Genomic DNA, 17,535 nt, shown 5'->3' with positions numbered 1-17,535 from the left:
GGCCTTCTCCGGGTCCCGTTGATGACCCAGGGGAAGAGCCTTCTCTGTGGCAGCCCCGACCCTCTGGAATTAACTCCCCCCAGAGATCAGAACTGCCCCCACCCTCCTTGCCTTTTGCAAACTCCTTAAAACCCACTTCTGCCATCAGGCATGGGGAAATTGATTCTCCAGGGCCATTTCCGTTTTATATATGGTTTGTCTGAGATGTATGACTGTTTTTATATTAAGGGTTTTAAATTGTTTTTAATCGTTACACAGTATTATAAAATACAAAAGTAAATAAAAGAGCTGCGATGGGGCCTGGGAAAGAGAAAAATCTAATAAATCTAAAAGAAAAGTGGGAAATGGTAGGAAAAAGAAAAGGAACAGAAGCATTGACTTCCAACTCTCTCTGTTGCAGTAGAATAAGGCATTAGCATCCAATCACAGCTTTCCATAATAATATGAACAAGTGATTTCTATAAAGAGCTATCAATCTAATCTGTAAAAACCCATAGTCCACATTTCATTCTTTTCCACATCAAGCATGAAGTTCAGAAGTGGTTTCCATGTGGAAACAAAACTGCTTGTATTATTTTCTTTAGTCAAAGAGGTCAATTTTGCCATTTCAGCCAAATTAAATTCCAATGAGACAGGGTAGCTGTTTTTCCAGAAAACAGTATAACCAGTTAAATTGTGTTTGTAGCTCCCAAATCAGTCACATTCCTTTGAAAGGAGAGGTACATGGCATGAGAATTCTATAAATGTTTATGTTTATGTTTATGTTTATTAGATTTGTATGCCGCTCCTCTCCATAGACTCGGGGCGGCTCACAACACAATAAAAAAAAACAGTTTATAACAAATCTAATAAATTTACAATTTAAAATATTTTTAAAAACCCATTATTAAACAGACATATCCATTATTAAACAGACATACCATACATAAATTGCATAGGCCCAGGGGAGATATTTCAGTTCCCCCATGCCTGACGACAAAGGTGGGTTTTAAGGAGTTTACGAAAGGCAAGGAGGGTAGGGGCAGTTCTAATCTCTGGGGGGAGCTGGTTCCAGAGAGTCAGGGCCACCACAGAGAAGGCTCTTCCCCTGGGGCCTGCCAACCGACATTGTTTAGTTGACGGGACCCGGAGAACGCCAACTCTGAGGGACCTAATCGGTTGCTGGGATTCGTGTGGCAGGAGGCGGTCTCGGAGATATTCTGGTCCAATGCCATGAAGGGCTTTAAAGGTCATAACCAACACTTTGAATTGTGACCAGAAATTGATCGGCAACCAATGCAGACTGCGGAGTGTTGCAGTAACATGGGCATACCTAGGGAAGCCCATGACTGCTCTCGCAGTTTAATTTTAGTGGAATAACAGTTTTATTGTGAGAGCTGCACAGTCCCAAATATTATTAGACGTGTTGTTATCTGTAAAACAATTTAAGATTTAGATCCTAGATCATGTGAAATTAGGGGAAGACAGTTCAAGGAAGAAGGACTTTCTGTGACTGCCAGTGTGGCATCTTTTGAAGATGGCCACTTCCTTGTTATCCTGGAAGGAGGAAAAAATAGATGCTTTCTGCATGGAGTTAGGAAGCCTGGTTGATTATGTGCCATTGAGTTATGTAGACTCTTAGGAACCGCATTGATTTTTTTTTAAAAAAAAACCCTTCATCTTCACTAATGTCTTCTTTTTTATATATATACAATTCTTTTTTTAAAAAAAAGTAGTGATATTTGTGTTAGAATTAACACTGATATGAGTTAAAAGTTATGTTAGAATTAGTTTATGTATGAAATTTTTTTATATAAGGGAAAACAAGATTCTTCTTTTCATTTAAAGTAATAAGTTGAATTCAAGTATTTTTTGATTGTATTCCTTTTCTGCATAAAAATTTCACTTCTAGAATAAGCGGGGAAGATACATCCCCATCTCTATGTTAAATGTATGTTTGTCAGTTTTGTCTGTTTTAAGAAAATCAATAAAAATATTTGGGGGGGGGGGGGAAGGAACCGCATTGATTTTCCTCCATAATGATCTGGTCTGTTAGGGCTTAATAATAATAATAATAATAATAATAATAATAATAATAATAATAATAATAATAATTTATTAGATTTGTATGCCGCCCCTCTCTGAAGACTCGGGGCGGCTCACAACAAGTGATAAAACAATATTGTACAGGCACAAATCTAATATTAAGAAAAAACTAAAAACCCTATCAATTTAAAAAACCAAACAACACATACATACCAAACATAAATTATAATAAGCCTGGGGGAAAGGTGTCTCAAATCCCCCATGCCTGGCGGTATAGATGGGTCTTAAGTAGTTTACGGAAGACAAGGAGGGTGGGAACAGTTCTAATCTCCGGGGGGAGTTGATTCCAGAGGGCCGGGGCCACCACAGAGGCCTGGGGCCTGCCAGACGACATTGTTTAGTCGACGGGACCCGGAGAAGGCCGACTCTGTGGGACCTTATTGGCCGCTGGGATTCGTGCGGTAGTAGGCGGTTCCGGAGGTATTCTGGTCCAATGCCATGTAGGGCTTTAAAGGTCATGACCAACACTTTGAATTGTGACCGGAAACTGATCGGCAGCCAATGCAGGCCACGGAGTGTTGTAGAAACGTGGGCGAATCTGGGAAGCCCCACGATGGCTCTCGCGGCTGCGTTCTGCACGATCTGAAGTTTCTGAACACTTTTCAAAGGTAGCCCCATGTAGAGAGCGTTGCAGTAATCGAACCTCGAGGTGATAAGGGCATGAGTGACTGTGATTAATGACTCCCTGTCCAAATAGGGCCGCAACTGGTGCACCAGGCGAACCTGGGCAAATGCCCTCCTCGCCACAGCCGAAAGATGATGTTCCAATGTCAGCTGTGGGTCGAGGAGGACGCCCAAGTTGCGCATCCTCTCTGAGGGGGTCAGTAGTTCCCCCCCCAGGGTAATGGATGGACAGATGGAATTGTCCTTGGGAGGCAACGCCCACAGCCACTCCGTCTTGTCTGGATTGAGTTTGAGTTTGTTGACACCCATCCAGTCCCCAACAGCCTCCAGGCACCGGCACATCACTTCCACTGCTTCGCTTCCAAGAGTTCATCCACCTTGCTGCTGTTCTCCTCTCTTCTCTTTCCTTCCGACTTTCCCAGCAATAGAGCATTTTACAGAGAGCTGGATCTTCACACCACATATCCAAAATAAGATAATTTGAATCTGGTCTTTTGTCCCTAGAATGATAATCTTTTCTCCCTCTTTTGCTGTTCTTTGCATGAGTCAATAGTTCATATAAATTCAGCACAGTTGATAGTTCGTTGCCTCACTTTAGCACTCTTGTATAAACAAAAAGAGAAAACAACAGCAGTCCTTGTTTGGTGACCAAAATTGTGCACAAAATGTGCAGAGAATTGTTTCTTGATTAATTTAGGGATTATAATGTGTGATTTATTCTCAGCTCTTGTGTACTTTAATTTTTGCATTATTGTCATTGGTTTTTTAAAATGTCATTCATAGTCGCTTGGTGAAATGGAGACAAAAGAAAGAGAGGAAGGGGAGGGGAGGGAGGGAGAGAGAGAGAGAGAGAGAGAGAGAGAGACTGGCAACTTAATCATTAAGTGAAACCTGTTCTACTTACAATCTTTCTTCAGCTTGCTTGCTTGCTTGCTTGCTTGCTTGCTTGCTTGCTTGCTTGCTTGCTTGCTTGCTTGCTTGCTTGCTTGCTTGCTTGCTTGCTTGCTTTCTTGCTTGCTTGCTTGCTTTCTTGCTTGCTTGCTTGCTTGCTTGCTTGCTTGCTTGCTTGCTTGCTTGCTTGCTTGCTTGCTTGCTTGCTTGCTTGCTTGCTTGCTTGCTTGCTTCCTTTTGCTTCACAATTCATAATTCTAGAAATTGGTTATAAAATTATAAAATTCTTTTTTTATCACTGCCATAACTGCAGTCATTAAAAGAGGCAATCATTAAACATGGATTACCTGTATACTATAGTGAAGGTGTCGCCTTTTAAAACAATGCTATATATTAAAGTGATTTTACTATATATTTTAATGTAAATTGTCATTTTTACTGCAGGAATAAAACAAACATTTTGTTGACATCTACTTTGGGTCAAGAAAGAACAGAACAAGATTCAGCTCATTTAAGTTTCTGCAAGATAAACTCAAATCTTCTCCCATTACTTTTCTCTGAGAGCTAAATATGATGGATATAAGGTACGGAAGCTTCCCTTTTTCAATTTATATTGTGGCACAATAATTTCCATTTTTGCAAACTGCAGAGGTTCTCTGAACATGCTCCTTTTTTGCAGCAATCATCACTTGATTGTATTACAACTAATAATGTATTTACCATCTCATATACCTATAGGGCACACCAGAACAACTAGACACAAGGACAGTTTTTCCCCTGAATATCATTACTCTGCTAAACAATTAATTCCCACAAAACTATCAAATTATTTACTAAGACTGTATTACTATTATTCTTCTCATTCTTCCTAGTACCTGTCTCTTTCCACTTATGACTAGAACTACGGTATGTTGTTTGCATCTATACAATTCATATTGTTTTATTTGTTTATTTGTATTGTTTTATTTGTTTATTTGTTTGTTTTTAGTATGATTTGATTGCTTATTAGTAACATATGACTAAGTGTTGCATCTTATGGTTCTTGATGAATGTATTTTATTTGTATTTTTATGTATATTGAGAGATTGTGCACCATAGACAAAATCCTTGTGTGTCCAATCCTCTATTCTATTCTATTCTACTTTTACAATGTATGTGTGAGATAGCTCTGGCAAGAAAGATTGGGCAGGATTATATATTATGCTAAGCCACATATCCATTGCCAGGTACACTACCCTGTCCTTGAAGGGCTGGATGAACTGGATATTAACATTTGAACCATTTATTTGCCACACACTAAATAAATAAAATAAATAAAGCTGCATATTTCTAGCCATGGTTTGTTGAATAAGCCTTGACTGGTTTTGTTACATCTTTTCATTGCATAGGATTTACATGTGACATGAAGCTATAAATAAGAAAACTACATTAATATTTTGTACAATGTAGGGAGATTAAAACCCCATCGCTTTTTAGTGTGCATTACATTGCATATCTATATGCATATCTATAGTCAGAGGTTCAATTGACCATTCATGTCTGCCATTATATAATTGATACACACACATACGTTCTGGTGGACTCTCTTAAATTAATGTCTTGTTCCGAAACTGCAGGGACCTTTTACACTTGCTTTTCTCATGCACTCCCAAGCAACTAGATTGTTTCTGAGTTCTGAGAAGAGATCACAATAAATAAGGGAGACAGCTGCCAATCTGATATTACACTGCTTAAAGAATGTAAATTTTAGTTACTCTTTTCCACGGAATAGTTCTGTACTGCACATTAGTCCATTTCTTGACAGCACATTAACAGAAATTTGAGACAGTGGAATTGCATCTGAGAAATGACCAATTTGCATGGATTGCCTCATTTAATGTAAAAGCCCTTTTCTATTTTGACTTTGACAAAGATGTGATTTACAAAGCTGTGGTAATTGCAAAATGCTATTATAAATCCTCTATCTCCATCTTGTGTCTATCTGTAATATTGCAGAATGCATCCCAGTGAAGAATACAGATAGGGTAATTTCCATCAGTTCAGGTACAGTGGTAACTCTACTTAAGAACACCTCTACTTAAGAACTTTTCTAGATAAGAACTGGGTGTTCAAGATTTTTTTACCTCTTCTCAAGAACCATTTTCTACTTAAGAACCCGAGCCTGGAAAAATTTCCCAGGAAATTTGAGAGTGGTACGAAGACCTGGCCAGTTTCCTGCCATTCCCCCTTTAATCCTGGCCATCTCAGGCTTTTCTGGGCTGCCAGAAGAGCCTTTCAGTGGCACTTAAGGAGGCTTTGGCATCCAGTGTGAACAAAGAATTTTCCTTTCTCTGGGTGCTCGGAGAGGGAATAAACCTCTGCCAGCGCCCAGAGAAAATAAACGCTCCCTTCGCTCTGGTCAGCGACTGTCCTCCTCCTCCTCTTCCTCTTCCTCCTCCCACCCAAATTCTGAGCTTTTATTTCTTTCCTAATGGGTTTGCATGCATTATTTGCTTTTACATTGATTCCTATGGGAAAAATTGCTTCTACTTACAAACTTTTCTATTTAAGAACCTGGTCACTGAACAAATTAAGTTCTTAAGTAGAGGTACCACTGTATATTTCTTTATTCCATTTATTGTTGGGTCCACAGTGTTGTAGTCTTACCTAAAAGGAAAAAAACCGCAATATATTTTCTGTTACTGATGTACTGACTTGTGTGATTACTGTTATCTGAGCAGTCAAAATGGTTTTTGAGAGCTAAGAAAGAAAACATCATCTGCTTGGAGGCACCCTCCCACTTAGAATATCTTGAAGAAAAGATGAAGGAGCAGGAAAAAACCTCTCCAGAACAGCTCACAAAGAACTAAGTATTCTGTTTTGTTGACTAAAATGGTCAGAGAGAAGAGTATTAAAGAGAGATCCCAAAAGTGCTTTTCCAAAAGGGAACTGGACTTTCTTGGGTTTTTTTCTTTGAAATGGTTTTGCATCTCATCCAAAAGAAGAAGAAGAAAGTTCAGTAGGCTTTTGGAAAAACACCTTTGGGACAACCATGACCTGGTTGAGAATTTTCAGACAATTAGGACCAAAATTTCTATTGCTAAGGTAGGCAGTTAGTTAAGTGAAGCATGCCTAACTTTTCATCTTTTTTGCCATGGTTGCTAAGCAAATCACTTGTGTTAAGTGAATCATGCAGTTGTTAAGCAAACCCAGCTTCCTCAATTGACTTTGTTTGTTAGAAAGCCCCTGAAAAGGTCATAAATGGCAATTGGATGACCCTGAGATGTTACAATCATTGTAAATGCATTTAATTTGTCTAGCTTGTAAATTTCAATCAGGTGACTGTGGAGAATGCTATGACTGCGGTATGAAGACCAGTTTTAAAATAATATTTTATAATGCCACTGTAACATTGAATGGTTACAACAGCATTACACCAGTGTATTGTATACAACAGTATATAATAAGATAATTATTGTAAATGGAGGACTGACTAGAATTGTATTGGCTGACTAGAATAGTAAATTAACACTCCCTCAGAACACCAAATTTAACAAGTTTCACACTGCTGAATATAAGAAATTCCTCCAGTAAATCAGGTTTTTTTTCCCAACTCACCCAGTAGGATCAACATTGATTGCTCACAGGCAATGTTTAGTACATATTTTTCTCAACATTTTTCTGGAGAACTTTGCACTGAACCAGCAAATTTTACTATAGATAGCCAGAAATAAAGACATTCCAAGAAGCAGGTTATTAGACAAGGGGAGGTAAGAAGCTAGTGGCCCTTCTCTTTATATCCAAGCATTATGGCGTAATTGAATAACTTCATGGTTGTTTGACATTGGGCTGGAATTTATTGGCTTAATCCAGGGGTGATTCTAGAGCTCAAGGAACAAAGTGCTTGCTTTAAATCCCATGTTTCAACTCCTGATCAGTCTTCTGATAATGGGAAGGATTTATCCCTGTGATTCTGGGACAGATGCTGCCAGCCAGAACAGAAAGATTAGGCTAGTTGAACAATGTTTTCACTCATTATAATGCAGTTTCAGAACTGTTTACTATGCCTCCTGGCATCAGAGAACACTTGGACATCTGTACGATGCAGGAAGTGAAGCTTTAAAATTAAGCAGTCTTTATAGAATTTTCACTGTTAACGCGGAATTTTGTGCTGAAATTATGAAATGACACCGTCCTATGGACATGAAACCTACATATGATTCATTACCTGTTTCTATATGTTTACTTGGGTCAGTGAGGGTTTGTATGTTTACCTGGGTCAGTGAGGGTTTGTGTGTTACAAGAAATCCCAAAAGGAACCAACTGACCCATACAATTATTCCAAGAGATTAAATTTGCCCTCAACAAACCTAATGACACATAGGATTAGACCAGTTCCCAGTCACCTGGATGGTGGAGACACCTGAACCTATCCAGTTAGTTGCATTTGATTTGATTTGATTTGATTTGATTTGATTTGATTTGATTTGATTTGATTTGATTTGATTTGATTTGATTTGATTTGATTTGTATGCTGCCCCTCTCCTTAGACTCGGGGCGGCTAACAACAATGCTAAAAACAGCATGTAACAATCCCATAATAAAACAACTAAAAACCCTTATTATAAAACCAAACATACACACAAACATACCATGCATAACTTGTAATGGCCTAGGGGGAAGGAATATCTCAACTCCCCCATGCCTGGCGGTATAAGTGAGTCTTGAGTAGTTTACAAAAGACAGGGAAGGTGGGGGCAGTTCTAATCTCGGGGGGGGGGGTTCTTTTCAAAAAAGAAAGATAAAACATTGAAAAAATAACCTCTAGTGGAGAACTCACACCAAAGTCTGACAGCACAAAAACATACCTCACAAATATTGAATCAAGAAACCAGGAATTTTCAAAGAAGACAGAATGGAGGCATGGTAACAGTGTTCAGGTATGTAAATAGACTAAGACCAGAAACAATGAGTACAAACTGTAACTACCAAGATTTTGTTTAAATACAAGGTGAAATGTCCTGATTGTAGAAATCTTACAAGAATGGAATGGTTTGTTTATGGAGATTATGAATTCTACATGTCTGGAGGATATTAAAAAGAAGCTGCATAGCCACTACTCATTGATAGATTAGTTTTTCTGCACATTATAAAATGTTGGACTAGATCAGTGGTTCTCAAACTGGGGGTCAGGACCCCTTTGGGGGGGTGTCGAACAACCATTTCATAGGGGTCGCCTAAGACCATGGGAAAAGACAAATTTCCCATGGTGTTAGGAACTAAAGCTTCTATTCTGGAGCTTTGGAACATATTTGTACTCTGACCTTCCTGCCAATCAGCTTAAAGCTCTGTTGGGAGAATTGGTGTTAGACTTATGGTTGGGGGTTATCACAACATGAAGAATTGTATTAAAAGGTCGCAGCATTAAAAAGGTTTGCAGCATTGAGAAACACTGGACTAAATCATCCTTGTAGTCTATTCTAATTCTACAGTTCTGTGAGTCTATAACATTCTAGTGAAATAGGCAGAGCTCTGGTAATTTCAAAACAGGTGACATTCCAGCCTGTTAGATTGTACATGCCAAATGATTACAGAGCTTTGGCTAGATTGGTAGAGGGATCAGTGACTTTGAAATAGGCCAAGTCAAGAAACAGAAAACACAGGGATTAAGAATTATGCTTTATTGTTGTAGAGCAGAAATGTCAAACTCAAGACGTGTGTGCCAGATTTATTTGTTTGTTTGTTTGTTTGTTTGTTTGTTTGTTTGTTTGTTCGTTCGTTCGTTCGTTCGTTCGTTCGTTCATTCATTAAATTCGTATGCCGCCCCTCTCCATAGACTCGGGGCGGCTCGCAGCAGTAATAGAAAAACAATATACAATACAAATCTAATAATTAAAACTAAAAACCCAATTTAAAAAACATGCACACAACATACCATACATAAACAATATAGGCCTGGGGAAGTTATCTCAGTTCCCCCATGCCAGACGACAGAGGTGGGTTTTAAGGAGCTTACGAAAGGCGAGGAGGGTGGGGGCAATTCTGATCTCTGGGGGGAGTTGGTTCCAGAGAGTTGGGGCCGCCACAGAGAAGGCTCTTCCCCTGGGTCCCACCAAATGGCATTGTTTAGTCAATGGGACCCGGAGAAGGCCAACTCTGTGGGACCTAACTGGTCACTGGGATTCGTGCGGCAGAAGGCGGTCCCGGAGATATTCTGGTCCGATACCACGAAGGGCTTTATAGGTCATAACCAACACTTTGAATTGTGACAGGAAATTGATCGGCAACCAATGCAGACAGCAGAGTGTTGGTGTAACATGGGCATACTTAGGGAAGCCCATGATTGCTCTCGCAGCTGCATTCTGCACGATCTGAAGTTTCCGAACACTTTTCAGAGGTAGCCCCATGTAGAGAGCATTATAGTAGTCGAGCCTCGAGGTGATGAGGGCATGAGTGACTGTGAGCAGTGAGTCCCAGTCCAAATAGGGCCGCAACTGGTGCACCAGGTGAACCTGGGCAAACGCCCCCCTTGCCACAGCTGAAAGATGTTTCTCTAATGTGAGCTGTGGATCGAGGAATCCAACATGTGGGGCAAGTCTGAAAAATGGGGCATGGGCGTGTGTGCACAGCCACCCTGTTTTGGATGCCAGAGGCACCGCAACCACGATCCTTTGCTGCTGTCCCACGATGCTTCTGGCAGCCCCATTTTTGGCCTGCAGAGCTTCCTGCAGCACTCTGCTGGCCAAAACGGGGTATGCACCCTCACCCCACATGGCTGGCAGTGTGCTGTATCTGGTGTTTGTCCCATCCTCCTCTCCCCAGTCAGCCCACAGAGAATTACAATGCTGATCTATCCCTCAAAGAAATCCAGTTTGACACTCGTGTTGTAGAGCATAATAGTACTTGTTTTTGTTGGAAGAAAATATTTGTTTTTGTTGGAAGAAAAAAAAAATTTGTATCAGGAAAGACTTAATGAACTCAATCTGTATAGTCTGGAGGACAGAAGGAAAAGGGGGGACATGATCGAAACATTTAAATATATTAAAGGGTTAAATAAGGTTCAGGAGGGAAGTGTTTTTAATAGGAAAGTGAACACAAGAACAAGGGGACACAATCTGAAGTTAGTTGGGGGAAAGATCAAAAGCAACATGAGAAAATATTATTTTACTGAAAGAGTAGTAGATCCTTGGAACAAACTTCCAGCAGACGTGGTAGATAAATCCACAGTAACTGAATTTAAACATGCCTGGGATAAACATATATCCATCCTAAGATAAAATGCAGAAAATAGTATAAGGGCAGACTAGATGGACCATGAGGTCTTTTTCTGCCGTCAGACTTCTATGTTTCTATGTTTCTATGTTTCTAGTACAATTTTGACATGTATCCATGTTTGTCTGTCCCTTATCTATGTTAACTTCAAGAGGATGTTCTTCTGAATTTGATTCTCACTTTTTTTCCTATTTCTCAATTATGTAATCTCTTGCACAAATCGCTCCTTAATCATTCTGATCAGTTCTATTTTTTCCTTACTACAGATAATGCATGTTGAAGAGTTAGAGCCAGTGTGTCATGCCATCTCAGAAAATTTTGGAAATTACCTGGCCAGACCTACCATGCTGGACTAGCTGTTAGACTTTGGCGAACCCAAGGTTATTATTGAAACTAGGTTCATGAGATCTAAAACAAACTTTGCCCCACGTGGTGAATGCTTGGAGTTCTGTCTATCTCTTGCTCTGATCTTTTGCAAACACAAGGCAAAAACTTCAATGGGCAGAAGGCAAGTCTCAATATGAAGGCTCAAAATTCTGCTTCCCAAATTTATATAGTTTATATAGTTCATATTATAACTAACTCAGAAGTGTTTATATTATTTTCTTTTTGTATTACTAATACTTTGTTTATTGCTTTTTGATATATATATACATATAAGTATATTATTATTATTTTTTGTTCAAATATATATATATATATACAGTGGAACCCCGACATACGAGCAGCTCTACTTACGAGCTACTCGAGATACGAGCTGCGAGATTAGAGAAATTTTTGCTCGACTCACGAGCTCACATTTGAGATACGAGCCGAGAAGACCCGGGCTGGCTTGCTTTGCTTCCGAGCGGAAAAGCCGTGCGTGTGTTTTAAAACATCGGAGCCGGCATGGGGAGGCTTTTAATCAGCCCCCGAGCCCCCAACCCGGACTCGGGGGTTGATTGAGAGCCTCCCCATGCCGGCTCCGATGTTTTAAAACACACGTGCGGCTTTTCTGCTGCCTCCTGGCGAACTTCCCCGCTTTAGGAGGCAGCGGAAAAGCCGCGCGTGTGTTTTAAAACATCGGAGCCGGCATGGGGAGGCTCTCAATCAACCCCCGAGTCCGGGTTGGGGGCTCGGGGGCTGATTAAAAGCCTCCCCATGCCGGCTCCGATGTTTTAAAACACACGCGCGGCTTCTTTGCTGACTCCTGGCGAACTTCCCCGCTTCAGCCGACGTCTTTTCCCCTCAGCCCTCGGGCTTGCACGCATTAATCGCTTTTACATTGTTTCCTATGGGAAACAATGTTTCGACATACGAGCTGTTCGACGTGCGAGCCTCCTTCCGGAACCAATTAAACTCGTAAGTCGGGGTTCCACTGTATATATATAAAGAAACTCAATCAATAATCTTAATTTTAAAAATCTATAATTAAATTTAATGATAATGTAATCTTCAAGTGTGGCTTTTCTGCTTAGATCTTGTAACAGTTAGAGCTTTTTATATTTTGTATTAGTTAGACTTCTATGATAAGCGGAGCAATAGTAGCTCCTTAAATGTTCAATGTTGTGTGTCTTTGTTCGTTTTACTTTGAAAATAATAAAAAATATTTTATAAAAAAAAATGAAGGCTCAAAATTCTGCTTCCCAAATTAATGCGCTAAGATTATATTTGTGTGCTTGTTATATATAGTTCACTGGAACTGAAAATATATCTCTTTTCATAGCGCAGGTGCTCAGGCAATTAGAATCATGCTGCAGAATGAATCCGTGGTGCGAGAAAGATAGGAATTTTTTTTTTAAAAGCCAGAGTGCTGTAGCAAAAAATGGCTGACACTGTTCTTTTCCCCTTTTCCTTGCTATTCCACGCGCTGGATGCATCTGAAGTCTGACTGACAGGGGCTGAGGCATTCGCAAGGGAAGAGAGATGCCAATTTTTGTCAAAGAAAAATGGAAGTGCTGTTGCACAGCTCTGCTGAGTGAGATCACTAAATCTTCAAGCTTGTTTTATAGTGGGGAAGCAGTGAAGCAGGAAATTGCTAATGCAAAGTATGGAGGAGCAGTTCTACTGCAGGGGGAGACTGGAAGAAGGATACAAAGCAGTGAAGTTTTAACAAGGATTTTCATCTTCAAATCCGCTTTCCCTGCATGGAACATGAAAGGAAAGGAATCACGACATTCATGGTGTGAATGAAGAGAAAGTGCCCTTCGTAATAAAGTCAGTTTAGAATGAACTATGAATGCCAGCATCAACGGTGATAAAAAATGTCTCCTTCCCTTCCCTTCTTCCCTTCCCTTTTCCTTTCTTTTCTTCCTTTTCTTTCCTTCCCTTCTTCCCTTCCCCTTTCCTTTCCTTTCTTCCTTTTCTCTCCTTCCCTTCTTCCCTTCCCTTTTCCTTTCCTTTCTTCCTTTTCTTCCCTTCCCTTCTTCCCTTCCCTTTTCCTTCCCTTTCTTCCTTTTCTTCCCTTACCTTCTTTCCTTTCCTTCTTTCCTTCCCTTTCTTCTCCCTTTTCTTTTCCTTTCCTTTTCCTTCCCTTCTCTTTTCATTTCCTTTCTTCCTTTTCTTTCCTTCCCTTCCCTTTTCCTTTCCTTTCTTCCTTTTCTTTCCTTCTCTTCTTCCCTTCCCTTTTCCTTTCCTTTCTTCCTTTTCTTTCCTTCCCTTCTTCCCTTCCCTTTTCCTTTCCTTTCTTCCTTTTCTTTCCTTCCCTTCTTCCCTTCCCTTTTCCTTTCCTTTCTTCCTTTTCTTTCCTTCCCTTCTTCCCTTCCCTTTTCCTTTCCTTTCTTCCTTTTCTTTCCTTCCCTTCTTCCCTTCCCCTTTCCTTTCCTTTCTTCCTTTTCTTTCCTTCCCTTCTTCCCTTCCCTTTTCCTTTCCTTTCTTCCTTTTCTTCCCTTCCCTTCTTTCCTTTCCTTCTTTCCTTCCCTTTCTTCTCCCTTTTCTTTTCCTTTCCTTTTCCTTCCCTTCTCTTTTCATTTCCTTTCTTCCTTTTCTTTCCTTCCCTTCAAAATTCAAAACAATGTTCTTTATCACAAAATTCAAAATAAACTAAAGCACTCTTTTTGTATTGCAAAGAGCACTCTTCCCAAAACAACCGGGTAGTCCGTACAAGTTCCCTTAAGCAGTCATTAAGTACTTAGCTAGTAGCTGTGAAGAAATTCACACCCCTTCTTCTTCCAACAAAGTGAGACACACACAAACACACACGTTGCTCTTCTTTGGTTTCCAAGGCGTGAAAAAGCAACAAAGTCCAGCAACACAAGATTCCTGACGAACTGCGATCAGATATTCTTCCACAATGGCCAAACCCACATGCTGCTATTTATAGCAGCAGCCCTAATTACTGGAGCCCCATCCAAATACAGGTGGCCTCCCTTATTTCCTGTAATATGTTCTTACTTGGTCTCTTCTACGCATAATTCTGCGCTTGCGTGGGTCCAAAACGTCATCATCTGAAGATAAGGGAGATTGACTGCCTTGGCTGTGTGCCAAGCCCTCCTCTGCCGAGTCACTTCCCCCTTCTTCTTCGTCCGAGGAAACTAAACTCTGAACTGATTCTGTCGGCAGTAACACAGGCCCGTGACATGTTGAAGTTTCCCCTGGATCCACCTCCCCATTCCCTGGGGCAGGAGCTGGGGCAGAGCCAACCACAACATTTCCTTTCCTTCTTTCCTTCCCTTTCTTCTCCCTTTTCTTTTCCTTTCCTTTCTGTTCTGTCTGGGTGCCCCCAGACTTCAACACCAACTGGAAAAAGCAGCCAGACACGCTGGTAAAAGCAAAAGCACTTTATAGTTTGAAAAATAAACACAGAGAAAAACCTGTTCTTCCCAACAGGCAGGCTATGAGACTTCACAGCAGAGTCCTGATGGCCAGACAATACAGCAGACTTCTTGCTGGCAAACCCACCACTGTAGAGAATAAGACCCACACCTTTTCCCCCCAAGGTTTCAGTATTCAAAGTCACAAACCAGAATTCCAAGACGCCAAAGATCACAGCCAGGTCCCAGGACTCCCAAAGATAATACTCCACAAGCCAGGAAAGGTGGGTCTGCCTTTTCAGCCTTTCCAGAGAGCACCACACCCAAACCCAGCTGTTGCCTCTTTAGTGCTGAAAGTACCTGGCTAATTGTCTCAGACGGAATCACAACACTTTCCTTTTCCTTCCCTTCCCTTTTCATTTCCTTCTTTCCTTTCTTTTTCCTTCCCTTCCCGTTTCCTTTCCTTTCCTTCCATTCTCTTTCTCTTTTTTCCTTGGTTTTACCCAGTGAAGGACTACCAACATTTTTACTACCACACTGTGGGCGTGGCTTATGCAGAATGCCCTGCATTTTCTTTCAACATCTTTCAAGTTGGGTGCTCTGGGAGCTCCATTTTCTCTTTTTTTTTAAAGTATTTTTTATTAATTTTTCTTAAAATAGACGAACACACATACAAACATTAAACATAGAGTGGGGGTACATTTCCCCCGCTTATCTTGAAAGTATAAATTCAAATACAGAAAAAGAATACATAGTTAAATATATATTGAATATTAAAAGTCTAGTATATTTGGGTTAGAATTTTCCAAATTTACATATTATAATATGATTTTAAGCAAGGGAAGAAACATATTTTTGGAAACCAAAAAGCTGAAATTTTAGGTGGCATTGGCTTGCCTTTGGGGCAGCCTGGATACCATATTTGGAATACTGTGTTCAGTTCTAGAAGCCTCACCTACAAAAAGATATTGATAAAATTGAAGGGGTCCAAAGACGGGCTACAAGAATGGTGGAAGGTCTTAAGCATAAAACATATCAGGAAAGACTTAATGAACTCAATCTGTATAGTCTGGAGGACAGAAGGAAAAGGGGAGACATGATCGAAACATTTAAATATGATAAAGGGTTAAATAAGGTTCAGGAGGGAAGTGTTTTTAATAGGAAAGTGAACACAAGAACAAGGGGGCACAATCTGAGGTTAGTTGATCAGAAGCAACGTGAGAAAATATTATTTTACTATAAGAGTAGTAGATGCTTGGAACAAACCTCCAGCAGATGTGGTTGGTAAATCCACAATAATCAAATTTAAACATGCCTGGGATAAACATATATCCATCCTAAGATAAAATACAGGAAATAGTATAAGGGCAGACTAGATGGACTATGAGGTCTTTTTCTGCCGTCAATCTTCTATGTTTCTATCAGGCTTGAGTGAAGGACAGCCCCACTCCAATGCAGTTGGGCTTGGGCAAAGGGTGGGGGCGGGGAAGGAGGTGCTGCATTTGCCTTCAGCAGCCTCTGGTACAGCTTGGCCCATCCCACTTTACTTCCAAGCTTGGCTTACCTTCAGACGGCCTGGATACCATAAGGCTTGGCCCAGTCCCCGCTACCACTGGTAGAAGGGCAGCAGGGGAGGTGTGGATACAGCAGGGAAATGGCCGGACTGCTCAGAAAGCAGACCTGTACTTGTCTTTTCAAGGCAACTAGCATTCTGCCTTGCGATAGCACCTCATGGCTTTTGGCTCATGACCTGCCCATCCCATGGTCTGCCCAACTCAGCACAATGTATCTTTTCTTTTATGTACACTGAGAGCATATGCAGCAAGACAAATTCCTTGTGTGCCCAATCACACTTTGCCAATAAAGAATTCTATTCTATGCTATCCTATGCTATCCTATGCTATCCTATGCTATCCTATGCTATTCTATTCTATTCTATTCTATTCTATGCTATGCTATGCTATGCTATGCTATGCTATGCTATGCTATGCCATGCCATGCCATTTTTTTTCCAGTTTGACAGCTGACTACATCCTACCCTCCAATACACATGTTCAAAATGTTTTGTGGATGGGTGGGAGTGATGTTGCATTGGCCACATCCACAAGGCATAGCTGGGGTAGGGTGGGTCATATGACCAGTATATTGAGTTGGCCACCCCCACCCAGGCAGAGTATCTCCCAGTGTTTTGTTTTCTGTGAGAAATGGGTCCAAGTGGTTTATTTATTATTTATTTATTTATTTATTTTGTCCAATACACAATGAGGGTTTTAGTGGGTATATACATAGTGGGTATACACATATTAAATTCATGGCGAAGGTTATAGAGGAGATACTCATAGTAAAATATATCTAAGAAATAATAGAAAAGAAGGTATAGTAATAGAACATATCAATGAAAGAATAGAAGAGATATAGGAATAGAAGAAAGTTATAGGAGATATAGGAGAGCAATAGGACAGGGGACGGAAGGCACTCTAGTGTACTTGTACTCGCCCCTTACTGACCTCTTAGGAATCTGGATAGGTCAACCGTAGATAATTTAAGGGTAAAGTGTTGGGGGTTTGGGGATGACACTATGGAGTCCGGTAATGAGTTCCATGCTTCGACAACTCGGTTACTGAAGTCATATTTTTTACAGTCAAGTTTGGAGCGGTTAATATTAAGTTTAAATCTGTTGTGTGCTCTTGTGTTGTTGTGGTTGAAGCTGAAGTAGTCGCCGACAGGCAGGACGTTGCAGCATATGATCTTGTGGGCAATACTTAGATCTTGTTTAAGGCGTCTTAGTTCTAGGCTTTCTAGGCTCAGGATTGAAAGTCTAGTCTCGTAGGGTATTCTGTTTCGAGTGGAGGAGTGAAGGGCTCTTCTGGTGAAGTATCTTTGAGGGTTTAGGTTTGCAGCTCCCTGGTATAGGGCTTGATGACCTCCAAGGCTTCTTCCAATTCTGTTATTC

Source organism: Erythrolamprus reginae, chromosome Z, assembly GCF_031021105.1.
Source record: "Erythrolamprus reginae isolate rEryReg1 chromosome Z, rEryReg1.hap1, whole genome shotgun sequence".
NCBI classification, from domain to species: domain Eukaryota; kingdom Metazoa; phylum Chordata; class Lepidosauria; order Squamata; family Dipsadidae; genus Erythrolamprus; species Erythrolamprus reginae.
Note: the sequence above shows the minus strand (reverse complement) of the source record.